Source organism: Eutrigla gurnardus (genome assembly GCF_963514095.1).
Source record: "Eutrigla gurnardus genome assembly, chromosome: 4".
Classification (NCBI taxonomy): domain Eukaryota; kingdom Metazoa; phylum Chordata; class Actinopteri; order Perciformes; family Triglidae; genus Eutrigla; species Eutrigla gurnardus.
This window is the reverse complement of record NC_139918.1, coordinates 8636876-8658921: the sequence shown is the minus strand read 5'-3', so window position 1 is coordinate 8658921 and position 22046 is coordinate 8636876. Positions and strand designations below refer to the sequence as shown.

Below are 22046 nucleotides of genomic sequence, written 5' to 3'. Positions count from 1 at the left end.
TTTCTTAGCACAGTCTTTGAGAAGTACAGTGGTAAGTCACCACAAGACACTGGGAACGATTTACCAGTGTCTGATGATTTACCTTTGTCAAGAAAGCAATTGATCACTGAACAAAGCAGTGATCCAGAGATTGCTGGATTGAGAGAAAAAGCTCTCCCAGATGACGAAATTGTCAAAGTACCAGTTGGTTATTATCTTAAAGATGGGGTTTTGATGCGGAAATGGCGTCCCCCTGATATTCCTGCCAATGAAGATTGGGCAGTCGTCCATCAGGTTGTCGTACCTAAAGTTTACAGGAAGGACATACTTACTATGGCACATAGCTTACCTCTAGGTGGCCATCTTGGTGTTAGCAAGACTGTTAACAAGGTGATGAAGCAATTCTTCTGGCCAGGTTTGCGCAAAGATGTTGCAACCTTCTGTCGCACTTGTCACCCTTGTCAAGTGGTGGGTAAACACCAGTTAGACCCTCCTGTAGCACCATTGAAACCGATCCCAGCCTTTGGTGAACCTTTCTCCCGGGTTATTGTGGATTGTGTAGGACCTTTACCCAGGACGAAAACTGGAAACGAGTACCTGCTGACTATCATGTGTGCCGCCACGAGGTTCCCTGAAGCAATTCCACTGAGAAATATCAAAGCAGTTACTATTTCTAGGGCCTTGATTAAGTTTTTCACTTCGTTTGGTCTGCCTAAGGAGATCCAATCTGACCAGGGTAGTAATTTCACCTCCGGAATGTTTCAGCAGGTTGTTTATCAACTAGGGGTTAGACAGATCACTTCAAGTGCCTATCATCCTGAGAGTCAGGGGTCGTTGGAAAGATTTCACGCCACTCTCAAAACCATGATCAGGACGTACTGCTACGAAAATAAGAAGGACTGGGATGAAGGAGTTCATTTGTTGTTGTTTGCGGCTAGGGAGTCAATTCAAGAGTCTCTGGGCTTCAGCCCTTTTGAGCTGGTTTTTGGACACCAGGTTAGAGGACCGTTGGCCCTGCTGAGTGAGCAGTGGACTAACAAAGATACTCATGTCAATCTGCTGGATTACGTCCTGAATTTCAAAGAGAGACTTCGTAGAGCCTGTGCGCTAGCCAAGGATAATCTGGTGGCAACTCAAGAGAAGATGAAAACTTGGTATGACCGCAAGGCTAGGACAAGGACATTTAAGCCCGGAGAAAGAGTACTTGTTTTGTTCCCCCTGCAGTCCAATCCCCTGCAGGCTAGATTTCATGGGCCTTATGAAATCTATTCCAAGGTTAGCGACCTCAATTACATTGTGACAACTCCGGATAGGAGAAAGCCAAGGCAGTTGTGCCATGTCAACATGTTGAAACGCTACCATGACAGAGCTATACAGGCTGTCTCAGTTGTTAGCCAGGTTGAGAGTTCTGTAGATGACCATTGTCAGGAGGAGGAACCCTTCATCAAACCTGAAGTCATTCCTTGCAAATTGTCCAATTCTGAGATTTTGCAGAACCTTGGGGTGAAAATGTCACATTTAGACCCTTGGAAACAAGCTCAAATGAGGGACTTGGTGCTCAGGTATCAAGATCTGTTTCCTGATGTTCCTAAGAGAACCCATGTAGCAGTCCATGATGTTGACGTTGGTGACGCTCAACCAATAAAACAACATCCATATAGGGTGAGTCCTCAGAAATCTAAGCTGGCTGAAGAGGAAGTGGTTTACATGTTAAAGCATGGCATCATTCAGCCATCGCACTCCAATTGGAGTTCGCCCTGTGTGCTTGTACCAAAGCCTGATGGCAGTGCAAGATTCTGTACTGACTATAGGAAAGTTAATGCTGTTAGCAAGACTGATGCTTTTCCAATCCCAAGGGTTGATGATTGTGTTGACAAAGTAGGGCAGTCAAAGTTCCTCACTAAGATTGATCTCTTGAAAGGTTATTGGTGTGTTCCATTAACTGACCGTGGTAGAGAAATCTCTGCTTTCGTCACACCTTCTGGGCTGTACGAATACAATGTTCTCCCATTTGGAATGAAGAATTCGCCAGCCACATTCCAAAGAATGATTCAGTCTGTGATCAGAGATTTGCCCAACACCAGTGCTTACATTGATGATTTAGTGACGGGGAGTGAGACTTGGGAGAAACATCTGGAGGATGTAGGAAGACTGCTTGAGAACCTGTCGGAGGCCAACTTAACAGTCAATCTGTCTAAGAGCGAATTTGGATGTGCCCATGTTACTTATCTTGGACACGTTATTGGCCAGGGTCAGGTGGTGCCTGTTGACGCTAAGATTCAGACAGTTATGGCTTTTGCTGCTCCCACGGGTAAGAAAGACCTGAGGCGATTCTTGGGAATGGTGGGGTATTATCGCAAGTTCTGTAAGAACTTTGCTGACGTCGCCTTGCCACTAACAAACTTGCTCAAGAAAAGAGAGAATTTTGTCTGGAACGAATCTTGCCAAAAGGCATTTGACAAACTGAAGTCCATGTTATGTAATTATCCTGTACTCCAGTCTCCTGATTTTAGTAAGCCATTTTCAGTGGCCGTTGACGCTAGTGATGGTGCCGCTGGGGCTGTGTTGTTACAACATGATGAGAGTGACAATGTTGAGCATCCTGTTGCATACTTTTCCAAGAAGTTCAACCGACATCAGAGAAATTATTCAACAATTGAGAAAGAGCTATTAGCTTTGATCCTAGCACTGCAACATTTCGATGTGTATTTATGTACTGGTCAGAAACCCCTCATTGTATACACAGATCATAATCCCTTGGTGTTTTTGAGTAAGATGAGAAACAAAAACAGAAGATTGTTAAACTGGAGTTTAATTTTGCAAGAGTATGATATGGTAATCAAGCATATCAAGGGTAAAGATAATGTCATTGCTGATTGTCTATCGCGGTGTTAAGATGTTGAAATTGTAGATAGACCTGTCTGAAAATTTTGATCTATCGGATCAAAATTTCCCTTTTAAGGGGGAAGGTGTTATGAACCTACATTGATACTTTGTTTCTGAATTGTTTTGTTTTGTTTTGACATGATTCTGTATATTATTTGTGGTCAAGGAAATCTAATTTGTTTTTGTCAATCAGACCAGCATGCGTGGTTAGCGATGTTGATTGGTGATTGGCCCATTCCTGATTACGCGCAGTATACAGCGCAGAGACTGACGGACAGGGGGAGGTTTTGACTCTATCCGCGCCGATCCGCGCCGGTGGATGCGCTTTCGTTTGGACGCCACATCTATCCCTGAGCTTTCGTGGACGTCGTGTTTTTTTTGGATCGCCAACACTCTTCACCTCCTCCCTCGTGACGCGGACGTCTCTTCACTCCCTCCGCTCTCGTGGACGCCTTGGTTTTCTGTATCGTTTGGACACTCTTCACTTCCTCCCTCGTGATGCCCTACTGTTTGGACGCTCTCCGACGCTCCGCGGTCGCGATGGACATTGTGGTTAGGGAACCGTGTAACTTTTGGTGTAACTTTGTGAATGATAACATGTCTAAATAATTCAGTTGAAGATAAATATTGATAACTCATCTATGACTCTCTGTCTGCCTTTGCTGCCACCTTGGACACGTAACAATGCGTTATTCGGCAGTGCTGTATATGAGCTGCCGAGAAGTGCATCCCCCTGTTTTTCCAGGCTAGAAGAGTAGCACATGTATGAAATTCACACTGTTAAGCCAAAACAGCCCAAAATATGAGCTGGTCAAACCATGTGATTCAAAGATCTCCAGCATTAAAGTTACAGGGTGGATGCATTATTCGGCAGTGCTGTATATGAGCTGCCGAGAAGTGCATCCCCCTGTTTTTCCAGGCTAGAAGAGTAGCACATGTATGAAATTCACACTGTTAAGCCAAAACAGCCCAAAATATGAGCTCGTCAAACCATGTGATTCAAAGATCTCCAGCATTAAAGTTAAAGGGTGGATGCGTTATTCGGCAGTAGAGTTTTTACTTGCTGAGAAATACATCTCCTTTCTCAGGTGGGGCTCAGCCTTAAATTCACAGTAAAATAAACATAGACCATACATTTCTTTCTATGGGAAGCCCATATTACACACAGTGTTCTGTGCTGTACAGTGTACAGACTTGGAGATTTCTTTATAGTAGGCCCTTACTATGTGCACATACACCTCCAAATGTTCACCAGCTGGGATGATGACACTTTATCCAGTCAGAAATATAAATAAACTACTTAAAACTCGGGTCAGGCTCCTGCCTATATCTGTGACCTGCTTTTACCATACGAGCCTGAATGCTGTCTGAGATCCACTGGCACGGCCTTGCTTAGGGTCCCGAGGTCCCGTCTAATCACAAAAGGTGTTATTAGTTATAAAACAAAACAAAAATGCAGTTTAGTAGATAGTAGCACTCACACTGTATTTGGAATATGAGACATATACAGTATTTATTAAATAAAAGAACAGCATGACCCAACAGGACTTCAGAACTTTGGATGAACGGTCCAGGACAATAAAACATACTGTACTTGTACTGTACATGTAAGTGTTAGATTTAAATAAAATTACACACAAATACCCAAGTAAGCAAACAAGATAATGAATAAATGAATAAGAAAATGGAAATAAATAATCAAATGTTAAACTATTTACAATTGTCAAGCCCCCATTGCATAGAACTGTCTAGGTGCATAGCGGGCAGAGGTAGTCCTCATCCAGCGCTGGACTCTTCACACAGACATGGTGGTACCACCTGCCACAGTTGTCACAGGCAATCTGAAAATTTGAAATGCACATTAAAGTTTAATATGAACAACATGTATTTCATAATTCTGACATTGCTTCTGTTTTACTGAGGGCATTACTACTACCATATTACTAAAATACTATGTTATAAACCTGGTACAAGTTATGACAGACTAACCCATGAGATACATACCTAAGTGACTGATGTTTCAGAGATAATGATGTAGATTTTGTAAGCTACAAAGTATGTCTCAAATTTATGTAATTACCCATTGAGGGTCATCACTGTCCTTGAATCCACAATGATGGCAGAGGTCCTGGAGAGTGTCTGTAAAAACACATAAAACAGTGTTATTTGATATCCATAATAAGTATAAACTTTTTGTTGTTGTTTAAAGAACAACACTATATCAAGACACTTAAATATCATACAAATTATAAGCCAAAAGGGAAACACACCAGATTCACGGAGGAGAGTGCTGGCTATATCCACTCTCATGCTGTTTACAGCGCTTGTGCTTGTGTCAAAGGTGGTGGCCTTTCCCTCCAATATACACTCAGCAAACTGATGAAAATAGATGATCAGCAAAGCATTTTTAAGATTACTTTTTGATCACCCCTCCAAAAAAACAAATGAAAACAAATAAGTAGACCAACTACATAGCACTCATAAAGAAAATTAAATACTCATCACAGTACATTGAAACCAGTTGTAATGTGTAATGTTCTTGTCACCTTTATTAATTCACGGTTAAAAAAATGGCTATAATAATAGCCAGTTACACTCACTTTCAAGGCAAAGACACCGCATGATGTGCTGTCTCTCTGTAGTCCATGTGGATGACTGCTACATGTCCATCTTGACACATTGCATCCTCTTTTCCGCATGAATGCCCTTATGGAACAATATATAGATTTTTATAACTTTAACTTTCTTCAAACCCATATAAACACACACACACACACACACACACACACACACACACACACACACACACACACACACACACACACACACACACACACTTTTAATTGCTTTCTTTAATTCTTTGTCACCTTGTTTTTTCCTTGCACCTTTTCATTTTTGCCTGGGACTCTCCCATCGGATCCAGAAAAAGACAGTTTTTTTCTTCAGGACAAATCACCTTCATATTTTTGGAAGGAAACGTGTTTTAGGCTTTGCATTTTAAAGCTTTAACAGTGAAACATTCCAACCCTAGAAAGTAGGCCAGCACACAATTGCCACAAACTTGCCCAACCTGTCCAACCAATTCATCTGTATCTGTGTGGTTAACTGTAAACTACTACTGCTCAGACCCCTTAACTACTGGCCTCCCAAATATTGATAATATAAAAGAACAGATGTGGCCTCTATTAAACGACTTATAAAAGCTACAGTGGTCACACTTCTACCGTTAACATCCAGTGGTGGTGCTCATTAAAAATCCCCACTATCTTTTTGTATCTCGATGGATCCATCTGAAAATCAAGATAAGAGAAACCAGTATTTTGCTTTAGTTGAAAATAGGACTGAAACATGGCATTCATAGCAACGTTTATGTCATTGTTATACCTCTATTTTTAATGAAAATTACATCAGTGAAATTGTACATTTGAAATTACAAATCATAAAAAAGATTTCTATACAAACCTTGAGTTTGGAGGTTTTCCCTGTCCAGATGCGTGTCATTTCGAAGCTATCAATTACAGCAGCCTGAAGGTAAGGTAAGCGTTGATTACCTGTGAATGATACAAAAAAAACACCTAATTATTTCATATTTTGTTCCAACAACAGGTTTTTAGATTTACAACATATTTACATCACTATCTGTTACTGAGCACTAATGTCCTGCACTACAGTGCATTTAACTTCTTCAGCCCTGCTTGGCCTACCAGTGAACCCGCCCATACAAACACTCTTCATGTGTACATCTTTCAAAACACTAGAAAGTGATTTACAGATGCAGATAACCTAAACAAAGACATAGAATAACGCATGGTGAATTTTGAAGAAATATGTGTAATGATGCACAGTGTTACACAAAAATAGTCAATTCGAGTTACATATTACGTCAACTTGATTCATTGAGTGAAGTTTTGGAATAAGTAGCTACAGAATATATGAACATGTTACAATAATATATAGTGTTTAAAAAAGTATGAAGTAAAAAATGGAACTTGAACTGAGAGCATAGAATAATAACAAAATTACCTCACTCTCAAGCTCTTGGTTGGGAGCAATCCTTGCAATGTCCCAGCAGAACAGTTTGTATGGTCCAATTTTGGTGAGAATAACATGCACATTCAAGTGTTTCCCAGCCCAAAACTCATTCACATCTGCAAAATTAAATAGTAGTAATTTATCTGTTACTATACTGCTCAATGATTTAGCCATGTTATGTTATACATCACAGAAATTAAATAATTGTCATCAATAATCACCTCAAACAAACCCTAAACTGTTAGATGTCTGGTTATGCCTGTCCATTTACTGAAGCCTCTTTGATAACATTAAGTAATTAATAGTGCACATGATAGTCAGTATATGTTTTTACAGACAAAGAATGAAATTTGCAAAAACATACATGTATCTATTTCTGTTTCCGTATATGTGGCAGGTGCTGACGCTGCTGAGGCTGCTGTGGCTGCAGCTGCAGCTGCTGAGGCTGCTGGGGGTGTAGGTGCAGCTGCTGAGGCTGCTGTGGCTGCAGCTGCTGAGGCTGCTGGGGGTGTAGGTGCAGCTGCTGAAGCTGCTGGGGGTGTAGGTGCAGCTGCTGAGGCTGCTGTGGCTGCAGCTGCTGAGGCTGCTGGGGGTGTAGGTGCAGCTGCTGAGGCTGCAGTGGCTGCAGCTGCTGAGGCTGCTGTGGCTGCAGCTGCAGGTGCTGAGGCTGCAGTGGCTGCAGCTGCTGAGGCTGCTGGGGGTGTAGGTGCAGCTGCTGTGGCTGCAGTGGCTGCAGCTGCAGGTGCTGAGGCTGCTGTGGCTGCAGCTGCAGGTGCTGAGGCTGCAGTGGCTGCAGGTGCAGGTGCTGAGGCTGCTGTGGCTGCAGCTGCAGGTGCTGAGGCTGCAGTGGCTGCAGCTGCTGAGGCTGCTGTGGCTGCAGCTGCAGGTGCTGAGGCTGCTGGGGGTGTAGGTGCAGGTGCTGTGGCTGCTGTGGCTGCAGCTGCAGGTGCTGAGGCTGCAGTGGCTGCAGCTGCTGAGGCTGCTGTGGCTGCAGCTGCAGGTGCTGAGGCTGCTGGGGGTGTAGGTGCAGGTGCTGTGGCTGCAGTGGCTGCAGCTGCTGAGGCTGCTGTGGCTGCAGCTGCAGGTGCTGAGGCTGCTGGGGGTGTAGGTGCTGGGGATGTAGCTGTAGGTGCAGTGGTGGCTGAAGCGGTGGCGGCTGGTGCTGTGGCTGCTTCTCCTGAGGCAATCCTGTGAGGAATCCGTGGATTCTGGACCTTGAAAGGTTTGAGGTGGTCAACACTCACCTTTTTCCTTACTGAACCGTCAGCTGCAAGCAGATCAGCACTTTTGCCTTCCATTGATGTTATGACAAAGGGGCCAAGAAAGTTTGGGTCCAGTTTTCCACCTTTGCGCTGTTGGCTCCTTATGTTCTGGCGCCACACTTTGTCACCAACTGCAAATGTGGTTTGGTCCATTTTAGATTTTAGTCTCTGCTGCGTCTTATCCTGGACCTTTGAGACATTTTCCTGAACAATGCTCTTAATTGCATCCAGGCGTTCTATGTCTTTGGAGACTGTTTCCTCCTGTATCACATCCTCAACACTATTGTCCAGCTGTAAATAGATAAGTCAACATTATTCAAAATACACTAGTGCTGCCTTTTGCCCCAAAATCAACCTGAACTCCTGTTTGTGTCATACATTGTCAATAACTACCTATATCATATCAACCCACTTACTCATCACTAAATAATTTTTCATGTCCCACTGTCACTGCCATAGATATTGCAACCCTGCTGTACATAACATATACATATATATGTATCCAATATTTATTATCTATCCCATTGCACTACTGCCTCATTGTTTATTTTCACTACCGACTGACCACCTTAATCCACCTTCCACCTTACTTATCTATGTTTGTACTTGTACGTGTTCTCTGTTGTATTATGTCATTGCTCAGTTCTTGTTGCTGTCTTCCTTATGTGTGTACAAGTGAGCGCATAAACCGGAGTCAAATTCCTCGTATGTCTGTACATACTTTGCCAATAAATCAGATTCTGATTCTGATCAAATTTAAAAAATAAAACAAATCTTGGGAGTGCTTTTCTTTTTACACCATAAGTTAACTAACATTGCATCCTCATACTTCATTTAACTTAAATTTTGCATTTTCACAAACCTGATAATCCTCAGGAATCTCTGCTGGGTAACGTGCTTCCCGACCAAACATTAAAAAATAAGGTGAAAATGTGGTGGTCATCTGTTTTTTGGTACGCAGTCCAAACATAACAGCATCAATATATTCGTCCCAGGTCTGAGGCTTTGTCCCAACAAGCTTGCAGAGAGCCCTTAAAAAAGGTATACATTTTAGATTTATGTGTGGCTTTTTTGCAACATTAAAACAATGTAATTTGTCAATGACAATTTCAGCATAGTCATGCTGTGCTTTCCTTACTTTTGGATGGTTCCATTCATCCTCTCAACTAGACCGTTGGTCTGGGGGTGATAGGGAGCGCAAAGGCTTCGTTTGATGCCTAATTTGGCACACACACTCTTGTTGATCTGTTAGACACATAATTATAAAAATATAATTTTAGAAACTAACATGAAATGTTAAAAACCTCACTTGAAAAATATATTACTATCATACAATAAAAGTAGTTCTGCATAAAAAAGGTTGAATTAGTAAGGCCAGCATTACCGCATTGACAAATTCACTCCCCTGATCCGTCAAAATCCTTTTCGGAGCCTCAAACTGGTGGACAAATTTGATTATTTGTTCTGTGACCACCTCTGCACGTTTTGTCTTCAGTGGATAGGCTTGTGGCCATTTTGTGAAAATTGTCATTGCTATTATACACATCGATTACTGTAAGACTTGCACATCTGTGACACTGAACAGCTCCTCAACAAATGCATGGCACACCACAGAAAGCCAATGGATATAAGATGAAATCCATGTGAAGCACACAAACACAACTGCCACATTCAAGTGTCTATGCATATTTTGAAAAATGTTTTAATAAAGCCACATGCAGCATAGTATGTCATATTGCAGCAGCTCTCATTAAACTATAGTCTAAGGAAAGTGCAAAACAAAGTAGGGATTGTCCATGTGGAACTCTAAGATCATTTGTTTGCTACATTTATCAATGCATATGGTGAAATGCACCCAAAGATTAAGTGAGCATTAAGAAGCTCAGCACTAAATTTAAATTATGTCTGCAGTGGGTATCAGACTGTGCAGTCAGAAATCTACTGCACCCTCTTACATATGACATCATTGTGTCTCTACTTTTAAGTTGGCTTTGCTCTGAGTTCTACTCTTGCCAAAGCAGAGAACAGATACTTGGCTGCTTAAACAGGCCTCATATCTACATTATACTGTATCTACTAAGCTAAATAGGCTGGTCCAAGTGGCTTGAATGGCAGTTTCACCAGCCATTATCAGGGTTTATATTCTACTTCTATTACACATAGCTAGTAAGTATCAACATCTCTGGTATCACAAACTTTGCACACATGCAGAGATGAAATGCAATCAGTATAATGTCCCCTGTCTTTAAAAAAAACAATACTGCACCACCAGCACCACATCCTACCCTGTCAGTTTTATGTACTTACACCTTTGTTAATGTGATCTAAATTATTGGCTTGTGTATATAATGGCCTTGACACCATGGTGTTAGTTTTTTTTGTTAAATGCATGGGAACTCCTCACTATCAAATAAAGCTAACGAATCCTTGAATGACTGGAAAAACATCTTCAACTCCTAAATCAGAAGACGAAAATCACTTTTTTTTCTTGCATTTTTTTTACATTAACAATATGGAGAAAAAATCATACCTTTATTGGGGTATACTGAACCTCCTGTTTTATCAGCCGCTGAGTTGACTGGCACACTGCACATTCTGCCACCTGTTTGAACACAATGACACAAGGACTTGTCATTCTGAAGCACTGACATGTTCATTGACAGATATTTACTTTTGAGAGATGAACTAAGGATTTTGAGCAAGAGACTGGCTTTTGCAGGTAATCCATGTCCTAATTGTTTTGAGAAATGCTCTTACTGTTTTGCAAATGTTGAGGATGATTCGAAAAATGTACCAAAGTGACTGAGAAAAACTGTCATTCAAAAGCTCATTGATATAGGACCATGTTACAGACTACAAAGCTCTTTAGTAGTAAAAATAAAATCACACAGGAATTTGTTTCATGACTAATTTGATGCATTCTTACCCATTTGTCTATATCCGTGGTCATTCCAGGCCAGTGAAAACGCTTGGAAATTGCATCCCTTGTTTTTTTCTGGCCGCTGTGAGCTCCTGTTGGGCTATCATGAAAATCAACAAAAATGGCATTGGCTTCCTGTACACCACAAACCACTTTTGTTTTGACGTCTCCAGATCCCTTGATGTAATAGAGTGCTCCTCCTAGAAGATACATTATACAAAGATCAACTTGTGACAAGCCAAAACTTTAATTTTTGGTCAAACGTATACATAGGCTCCCTTAATAATTAAGTAGGCCTACTGCTAATCTAATTAAATGCATTTTCAAATGAAATGGTCATGTTATCAGTCACAGTAGTTTACAAGGAAATTGTGCTCAGTCATCCCACGATTTTTACTATTGACAGGTTATCAACATGCAGTACCAAACAAAACTACAGGTGTACCTGTAGTTTTGTTTGGTACTGCATGTTTGTCTGCAAACACACAATTTCTTCATTTATTCAATGAAGAAATTGTGTGTTGTCTATTTATCTATGGATTAATATCTGTCTGTATTTGTATGCTATGTATTAATGTATTTATTATTTCTGTATTACTTCATTATATCACTAAATATGAATAGATTAGTGTTTGAGTAAGCAGGATTAGAAACCCCAAAAAAGCATCCATCGACAAAACGTCTTTGATTTGGCGTGCTTCCAGAAATGTAGGCTAGCTAAATTTAAGGTTTACAAATGGCTCCTCAAAAACTAGATAGATAGATGGATAAGCACTAACCTTCAACATGGTACCTTGAAGCTTTTCGTCGAATTTCAGACTTTTCTGCTCTTGTAAGGTCACTTTTATATTTGCCGTTAACTTTATACTGCAAAATATCCTCGTGCAATTGAGGGTCCATGATCCAAGAATGATGGCAGGTTAATTAGCAAAAATGGCAATTGACTCACGACACAACTCTCGCAATTACGGCACACCCACTATCAGGCCTTGAAAAACCTGATACCTGAAATTACTACGGGATGCAGGATTATAAACGCTGATGACGACAATGATAATATCATATTTATGTCTGAACAAATAAATATGCTCCAATTAGAGAGTTTATTGTATCATTGCATATGTACTTAGGCTATATATATAGGCTATTACAATGATTGATATATATTGTTGGCAAAGAGAGGGGAGTCCTAATAGAAACTGATAAGAAAAAGCTTCGTTTGAAATAATTGTGGTGAAAATGTATGCAGATCAAAATATAAAATGTAACTGACTTGTAATCACTCACAATATGGTCTTCACGGTGTGTTTTTGAACTGTAGGTTTTGAAGAGCCTCCTCTGAAAACAGTTTAGGATTCTCATAAATTGTATTACCTGTAAGCGCTTTACAAATAAAATCTATTATTATTATTATTATTATTATGAACACAAACACAATTTTGTTGTAAGCATTTTCCAGTTGCTGGTGTTTTTAATTGTAGCAAGGAGGAGGGTGAAAGGAAGCAGGCGATGACATCACTGGTAAGGAGAAGCAAGGGAGGTTAGAAATCAGACCACCTGTGAGAGTCTAGGAGGCGGGAAAATCAAACAAAGGAGAGCCTGAAAGGAGGAAGGAGGTCTGAACACAAGAAGTGAGAACATAAGGAAAGGAGGAAAAGAGTTTAAAGTAAAAGTGAAAAAAAGACTTTAACTGAGGAAAGCTGAGGAATCTGTATGTGGACCCAGGACTCGGGAAAAGGAACTGAATCCCTGGAGCAGGCGGATTTGTCACTGCTCGGACTCAGGCGTGGCTTTCTCTCCGGGTCGGAGGACAACCGTGTACCCCTGTATCAGCAGATAAGTCCCCTTTACCCCAAACTCTCCTGGCTTCTCCCTGTCTGACCTGAGAATTACTCCTGCTCTCTCTCTCCCTCTCCCTCCCCTACCTGACCCACACATACCCCATCTCCTACCTGCCCGGAACTGGATTCTCTTTTCCCCCTCCCTCCCCCACACACCTACATGCACCCTCCTATGAACTGAACTGAACTGAACTGCAGTCACTCCCACACTCCCTCGCCTTCCCCGGAACGGACTGGCCCCCTGAAGACTCACATACAAACCCCTGTCCCTTCCCACATACACCCCTACACTCATACATACACCCTTTTGGACTTCAGTTAAGCAGAGACTTTATTTAAGGAAACAGTCTGCATATTTACGTTTAATTTACCTCCTGATTTATCCTGCTTGATCTGATTAATTTGATTAATTCGTTAGACTGTTTGATGATGATGATGATGATGATGTTGATGGCTGTCTGAGAGACAATAAGAATCTTTACTTTACCATCCTTAACCTCCTTGAGTTTGATGTGTTTGACTTTTGCTGATTAGATGATGTGACGTATGTAGCAGTGAAGCGAGCTGCTGGGTTTCTCTCCCTTAGGAAGTAATCGTTTAACATAAAAATCATAATATAAAAGTGACAGTCTGAACTTACTATTCTGCTGTCTGGCGCCCAACCTTTTATTCTACTTAGGGAGAGGCTTCTACGCTACATAATGTTTGACACAATCACGAGAATCTTCTAGCCTGGAAAAACAGGGGAATGCACTTCTCGGCAGCTCACATACCTGTACAGCACTGCCGAATAACGCATCCACCCTGTAACTTTATTGCTGGAGATCTTTGAATCACATGGTTTTTTATTTAGCTCATATTTTAGGCTGTTTTGGCTTAACAGTGTGAATTTCATACATTTAATGTTAGTGAGGCATAAATAATAACTGATGCATTATTCAGCAGCAGCAATCAGTTCTGCCGAATAAAGCATGTACCCCTTAACACTCAGTGAGACTTCAAATCAAAGAATGATAGGAATCAAATGGTCTTCTCAGCACCAGCTGACTTTATTTGATCGACCTTGACAGTGTGGATGACACCCCACATTCATTTTCCACATTAAAAAATATTGTTTTAGCATAACTATCTGAAATCTGTTGTGAAAAAAAATAGTAAGCTTGAATATAGGAGGAGAGTCTATGGGTTGTATCAATAACAGCGCTTTATTAGCACAAATATCAGGAAAACATATTCCGGCAGTTAAACGTGCACGGACCTAAAAGTCAACTCAACATAGGGTTGAATTTACTCAAAAGGCGCTTAGACAGAGTGCGCAACGTATTTTATTGAGACTTCCCATGAGTCTGATTGGCTCATTCAATAGATGCAGGCGGAGCGTAATTTTAGCATGCCGAGGCCTGATTGGAGCGCTGGGTATTTCCACCCACACTGGCTCATACGGTCCATCCCTCCGGGTGATGTCATCTATGTATTGTGTGTGTATGTTGTCGAGATGCATATCATGTGCTTGTCATGTGCTCCTTCCTGGTGCGGCTACACAATGTGTCCGTTCATTGTGTGTTGTCGGGTGTATATCATGAGCTTGTCATGTGTGTGTGTGTGACCCAAATGTGATCCTCTCTTGTGTTTCCTGTTTTCAACGTATGGCGTACAGATGGAATGCCCTGACACAGTTTCTGACCCTCACAATAGTTTTCCACTAGCCTGAACATCTGAGTCTATGTGTAGTAATTTAAAACATGTGTGATTAGCTTATGTATTTACATTTTTCTCCACAAATCCCCCTTTTCACACCAACTAGGTGTGAACATTTTGTTTAAAGGTACTCTTTTCCTTTTATGGCGGTAAAATAGCCGGCCCTAGTTTTATTATCAATGGGTGGGAAGACTGATGCCAGGGATTGGCATCCTGAGGGTGTGGCTTTTCTGGTTAAGTTCATCATACATTCATAACCTACTTTGTCTTTGTCTGGATATAAGGGGGCAGGTTCGACGAACATGGCAGGACGCGCAGCCGCGCATGCTACACATCCCGTCATGTTCTGGCGCTTAGCATTATCCGTAATCCACCTTAACCAAATGTTACTTTCTCCGAAGCCTGTAGCCATTTTTACGACGTCTAAAGGAGTTAATTCTGTGTAATCCTGGGTCATCACTATCGGACTGGTAGTGGGCGGCTTTAGGGCAGTGGAATTAGCTGTGGTCGTATTCGTTGCACTACCTTTACTAGTGGGGGCGTATTTGGGCGGGTATATGTTTACTTGTATTCCTCGTATCTGGTCTTTTCCGGTGACGTCTACTCCTAATGCGATCCATATGCGATTTTTTCCCGTGGAGCTTGCCTTAATGTTATTGATAGAGAGAGTGAGCGGATTGCCGGTTGGACTGAAATCTCTTTGGAACGAAATGTGGTCCCAAAACTCGCTGTGTGTGTGTCTGGTAAAACCGGACCAAGTCCCAGTGAACTTTGTTACTTGATACCAATCGGGACAAAATGGCTGTGAATCCACCGAGAACCCAAACCCATGTTGGTAAGCATTCCCAGTGGCCTCGCAGCTCTCCACTATTCGTGGACTATTACACAGATAGACATCGTAGCCCCGCCAACTTGCTTGGGATTCCCCGCAGTCTATCACGGAGCACAGGTCGAATGTGAACATTGTGGTATCCCCGGCAGTATAATTTAAAACTATTTTAGCACCGCACGCGACTTCGGGGATCTGGAAAGTTTTCGTTTGTTCCCTTTTGGGACGTGTTAGGTAAATGTTGGTGGAATTGTCTCGCTCTTTGTTTATTAGTTCGAGTCCTAGTAGAAGGAGTATTACCGCCACCCCGGATACACCCATGATCACGGTGCACATCGTTTTCCCCCATGGGAGATAGTCTGCATATCTCCACCTCCGTCTTTCCTCCGGTGCAACAGACGGATCTCTGAAGAGTCTCCTAAAACTCCTCGGAGTCGTCATTTTGGGCCAAATCTGTTCTCACTTCCTGGAGTGAGCGAGTAGGTGGTGATGCTGGGGCACAATGTGTCAGGTGGTGCCAGGGAGCTCCTGCTTTTCCCTTGACCTGGACCGAGTGTGAAGTAACCTCCTTCACTTCGTACGGACCAGTCCACCTGGGGTCTGTCCACTTTCTTTTGTGAACCTTGACCCTGACCCAGTCTCCTACTTTGACTATCGTCCCCTGCTCTTCGGGATCCTTCTCCTGTGCCTTCTGCACCTGTATTGAGAGGGCTGAGACAAGAGATATTAGTTCTCTCATGTAGTCGGATTTTTCTATCTGACACACATCTAAAGGAGGTATATGTCCTCCATCACGTGGCGGGCCAGGCATTGGCCTTCCCGTCAACAACTCATGGGGCGACAGGTGCGTGCCTCCCCCTTTTGAGGTTCTCATGGCCATGAGAGCCAAAGGGAGGGCCTCCAACCATGTCATCTTACTGCCCGCACATACCTTGGCTATTTTAGCCTTCAATGTTTGATTCGCGCGTTCCACCAGTCCCTGGGACTGTGGATGGTAGACCGAACCAAAACTGTGTGCAATCCCCAGGAATGCCTCCACTTCACTCAGCATCTGATTATTAAAATGTGTCCCGTCTGATCTGATACGTTTCGGTACCCCATATCTGGGTATTAGCTCTGTTTGCAACCACTTTATTACTGTCTTCCCGTCTTCTCTATTTGTGGGGATTGCTCTTACCCATCTTGAAAATCTGTCTACCATTACCAAGATGTACCTCTTTCCCTGTACTACGTTCTCCTGTCCCATATCTGTATAATCTATACTAATATCTTGGAATGGTGCGAGAGGTACGGGGTAGGATCCCATGGGCGTTTTGAATGGTTTTCTTGGGTTGTGGTTTCCACAGACGACGCATTCTTCGCAGTATAGTTTTGCCATGCTGTCTAGGTGTGGGTGCCACCAGAGTGCTGAAATGTTCAACAGTGTTTGTCTTTGTCCTTCATGGGTTGGTCCATGGGCTTCTTTTAGTAGGGTCGCTACTAATTTTGCTGGTGCCACTATCCTTCCATCATGTGATCTCCAGAGACCTTCTTTCTTTGTGGCCCCCTTTTGTGTCCATGTCGACCATTCGTACGGGCCTGCTTGTTCTTGTATCTTTTTTAGGTCTTCTTCGGTGAGTTTAGGTTGGGGGGGCGTCAGCCTGAGTACCATTTGCTTTGGCTGATATCCTCCTGCCTTTTTGGCCGCCTGATCTGCAGCCTCGTTTCCTTGACTGATCCTGGTGCCTGTTTTCTCATGTCCTTTGCACTTCATTATGGATACTCCTCTTGGTAGGGTGATTGCTTCCACCAGCTCTTGTATTTCTCTTTGGTGTTTGATTGGGGCGTTGCTGGATGTTACGAATCCCCTCCGTTGCCACATGGGTGCATCTACTTGTGCCGCCCCATGTGCGTAAGCAGAATCTGTAAAGATGTTCACCGTCTTTCCTTTGGCCAGTTTCAAGGCTTCGGTGAGCGCCTTGACTTCTGCCATTTGCGCTGAAGCGGGTTGTGGTATTACTTCTGCTTTGAGCGTCTCATGTCTTCCATTGGAGTGTTGCTGAACCACTGCATATGATGCCTGGTTCAGTCCGTTTTCTCCTCGGTAGCAGCATCCGTCAGTGTAGAGCCAGAGTTCTGCTTTGGGATCTATGTCATTTTTCAGGTCTTGTCTGAGCTTACTTTCTTTGACCGCAAGTTCTTCACATGAATGTGGGGTTCCTTTCCCAAAGTTTCCGGCCATGTTCCTTTCGGCTGCGACAAAGGTTATATGTGGCCTGGTGCATTCTCTTTGAATCTTGGTTTTTCTGGCCATGCTGAAAGTAAACTCCTTACTTGCCAAAAACGCTGCAACTCCATGTTCAGTGTGGACCTGTAATGGGTGACACATCACTACATGTGCTGTTTTTTGGAGAGCTTTTGCTACCGCTGCAACATATCTGGCGCACATTGACTGTCCGGTTTCCACTGCGTCGAGTTTTGAAGAGTAGTATATCAACACATTCCTCTCTCCCCCTTTTTTCTGATACAAAACAGCATTTAAAAATGCATTTTGTTCAGAAACATCCAAATGGAACACTTCTGTGTAGTCCGGTGAGGTGAGTGCAGCAGCTTGGGAGAGTACTTGTTTCATGTCAGTGAATGCTTGTTCAGCTTCAGAAGTCCAGGGTAGTCGTTCTGTGAGGTTTCGAGCCCCTACCTCGTTGATCATTGTCCGCAAAGGTTGTGTCCGATTGGAGTAATCAGGTATGTGGGATCGGCTGTAGCCCGTTAGTCCCAGAAATGACAGCATGTCTGCCACCGTGGTGGGCTTTGGATGGTGTAGGATTGATTCCCTGTGGGCCGTAGATACTCCCAATCCCGATGCCGAGATTTGTCGGCCTAGGAATAGGACTTCTTCTCTGCATAGCTGCACTTTTTCTCTCTTGACTTTGTAGCCCTTTTTGTGCAGAACTGAGAACAGTAGGGCAGTGGCCTCCAGGCAGAGGGTAGATGTTTCTGCTGCCAAGAGAAGATCATCTACATATTGGATGAGCACAACCCCTGGTGGCCATTGGAGTTCTAGTAGGTGTGCTTTTAGTACCTGATTAAAGAGACCTGGCGAGTCCCTGAACCCCTGTGGCAACCGATTGTAGGTGTACTGTTTGCCCCCAAACGTGAAAGCAAACATGGCTTGTGATGTTTGTGCCAGTGGAACACTGAAGAAAGCGTTTGCCAAATCTATGACAGTGAAGTATCGAAATGCTGGGCTTAAACTCGTGAGTGCTACGTGTGGGTCTGGTACTGGATGAACATCTGGAGTCGTTGCATCATTTATAGGGCGGAAATCTTGTACCATTCTCCAGCCCTTTCCCCCTGCTTTCTGTACCGGTAATATGGGAGTATTCCATGGGGAGTGGCACTCGTATATTACCCCGACGTCCAGAAGGCCCTGTATCGTGGGGGCAATTCCCTTCATTTGATCTTGGGTTAGGGGATACTGCCGTCGATAAATAGGAGGTGCATCTGGGTCTTTCAGGGTGACAATCACTGGTTGTGTTTCCAGGGCTCCTACGTCATGGGGGGTTATAGTCCAAAATCGTGAGTTCACCGCATTCAAAACCGCTGCGGCTCCTGGGTGATCCGTACATGGGAGTCCATGTTGTCTTGGCAGTGGTATGTGTTCTGGGAGGGAGACATCCGTGGTATGGGGGCCAGTGAAGCACCACATATCTTCTTCTTTAGCCTTCAGCATATCGGGTTGTGCTGTTTGTTCCCATGTGAGGGTGGTTGCCCTCCTGACCATGGGTCCCAGGCTCCGCGATTCCTGTCCGAATCCTACGGCCAGGGTTACATGTGGAGCAGCTGAGGGGCCCAGGCGATACCAAGGCAATAGCCACGAATCCAGAAGCACCCTGGCCGCGACTCCCTCTCTCCCGCAGTAGATATGGCTGCATACAATGGGAGGGTGTAGATGAGCCATGTTTTCGTCCCAGTCTTCGGTATAGGGGCTATCCGGATCTGACTCCACATCCATGGTGCAGTGTACGTGATCCAGCGGCGTTTTGTATGGGTGCAGGGCGAATATGCGGGCCTTCAAAAGGTTGAATTGGTACTGTATCTGTGGGGTCCTTGGGCCATTCTCCAGGAGGCGTAGCCAAAACACCTCTTGATCCGCCATGAGGGGTTCATTTGCTTCAGGTGCAAGCATCATGAGTCTCACTGGGTTTTCGGGTGTCGATGGTGGCGGGCTGGTTGTTACATGTACTCCGTCATTGTTCATATAAATTGTTAGTCTCATTTTGCACATTAGGTCTCTTCCCAAAAGATTTACCGGGCACTGTGGTGCCAACAAGAAGGAATGTGAGATTTGGTGTCCCTGATATTCCACCGAGAGTGGTTCTGAAAAATACTGTATTTGTGGTAAACCCGTCACGCCCACCACCGATTGGGTTACATTCGAAGGTTGTTGCGGTGTTGTTAGACAAGAATAGGTGGCTCCGGAATCAGCCAGCATGGTGTGTGGCCGCCCATTAACATTGAGTGTCAGGAGAGGCTCTGTGGTTAGTCCGAAGTGCACCGCTTCTTGTCCTGATGGAGGGGCGTGTCAGTAAGGGCCTTGATACTGGCTCCCCGGTCCCTGGTACCAGTCCCCAGTATATGCCTGATGCTGGGGCGGCTCAGCCCCCGGTGTCGGTGGGGTGGGTTGTAGCCCGTACGGTGGGATGGGTTGTGGCCCGTACGGTGGCGGTCCCCCTCTTCCTCTTCCCCTATAGGGACCAGGTCCTCCTCTTCCTTGTGGTGGCCCTGCATAGTTTCCTGGTTGTTGAACTCCTGACCGGCAATCTCTCGCATAATGTCCAGGTTTGCCGCAGTTGTAGCAATAGAAGGCGGGCCCTTGGGCGCGACCCCTTCCCCCTCGGAATCCTCCTGGTACCGGTCTCAATGGGAGAAGAAGCTCCGTTCCCAAGCTTTCCTCCAACGGACTCATTAGGGGCCCTGGTGTGTTGTAACATCTGCTTCTCCTGGAGCTGGGAGGTTGTGGAGGCAGCACCACTCCTGACCTTAGTTGCATTCCTACTGATGACGGTGCCCCCGCGGGTGGTCGTGGAATCCTAGTGGTTTCCCCATAAAACGTGCCCTTCAGTTGCAGGTGTGTCTTTTCTGGTGGCAGAAGCAGCCTGTCTCTTAGGTCTGCAATCGCTTTGTCCAGGCGCTCATCCTCTGTTTGTCCTCTGGTGGGGCTTGGGCTCCTTGGCGGGGCTTTTGGACTTGGAGCGGCCATGTTGCTTAGATCAGTCAATTGAGATATGTCTACCCCTCCTGTGGGGAGGCCAAAGTGGTCCTCGTTATCTCTCATGAAGTCCCGATCGTATCCACATGCCGCTGATTTAGGGTTTTATCCTCCAGCCGCTCCCCGTTCCTCTTCCTCTTTCTGGCCGCCAATACTGCTGGCAGGTGACTTTACTCTGGTTGACCCCTCCTTCCTTGGGTCGATATGGTTTCCACCACTAGGTGGCTTCGAGGGATTTTTTGTGAGAGGTCCTTCTGGTTCACTTTCTGACCAGGTCTTTTCTGAACTGCCTTGACTCCTTGATCCTCCAGGGGGCTCCAGTGCCGTTATTCGCTGTTGCAGTCTTTCCACTTCTCTCTTCATTTCCTCTCTGTCTTGGTCTTGTACGAGGACTTCCATGCCGGCCAATGTTAGTACTGGTGCTTGAACTGCTGTGTCTGTGGTCTGTGCAGGCATAAATCTTTGGTGGGTGTAGGGAGGTGGGGCTGTTGGGGGAGATGTCGTTTCTGGAGGCCCAGTTGTTAACTTCTCTGGCAGGACTGGATATATGCCCCCTCCCCCTCCCTGTGTCTCTTCATGTTTGTCTCCCCTCTCCATTCTTCTCTGCTGAAACAGGTCTTTTAGCATTAGATTTGTTACTCTTGTCTCTTCTTCTTGTTCTTCAAACATCTTTTTGAGTGGTTTGAAAAATGATCGCTTGTCCTTTTCAGCCTCCATGTTCTGTCGAGCTCTCTCTAATCTTTGTTTGACATCATTCACCATTATATTCATAGCTTCTCTTGATGGCAGCCCGTCCTTGGTGATCCATCCCTTTATCTCCCACCTTTTCGCTACTGATTTAACTATCTTCCCATCTCCCTTTTTACTTCTATCCTCAGTCATAACTCTAGCCTTCAAGGTCTCTACGAAGTCTTCCATTTCCCCCTCGTTCAATCCCTCAATATAATCAAAAGAATCGCTCCTAACGTTACCCAGACCAGCCCCAATCCCACTAGGTTTATTTAACAGACTCGTCTTAATGAGCTTTTCTAGTTCTAGTATCTGTCTACTCACTTCCGTTATCGTTGGTGTGTGTGTTGCTGCTGTTGCTGCTGAGTGGAGAGTGTCACTTCCTGGAGCGTGCAACAGGGTGTCGGCTACTTTCTCTTCTTCTTTGTTATCTATATCTCTAAACTCTTCTATGTCTATGTCATAAAACTCCATGCCATGTCTAAATTTTCTTGTATTACAACCACTGCCTACGCTTCTCTGCTCGACAGCGCGGTTCCGGAGAAATTGTATCGTTTCCAAATTACTATAAGTTTTCCTGTATTACAACCACTGCCTACGCTTCTCTGCTCGACAGCGA

General features: G+C 44.1%; 1 protein-coding gene and 1 long non-coding RNA gene across 2 annotated transcripts in view; both read right to left on the bottom strand.

The window, feature by feature from the left end:
* nmnat2 (nicotinamide nucleotide adenylyltransferase 2) overlaps positions 1-22046 on the bottom strand; it is a 129838-nt gene that overhangs the window by 65757 nt on the left and 42035 nt on the right. The gene's annotated exons all lie outside the window — the stretch shown is intronic.
* On the bottom strand, positions 4509-5273 carry LOC311013063. The gene is made up of 3 exons (XR_014597105.1): positions 5136-5273; positions 4946-5004; positions 4509-4706 (listed from the first exon to the last, which is right to left on the bottom strand). It is a non-coding gene; the product is annotated as an uncharacterized lncRNA (long non-coding RNA).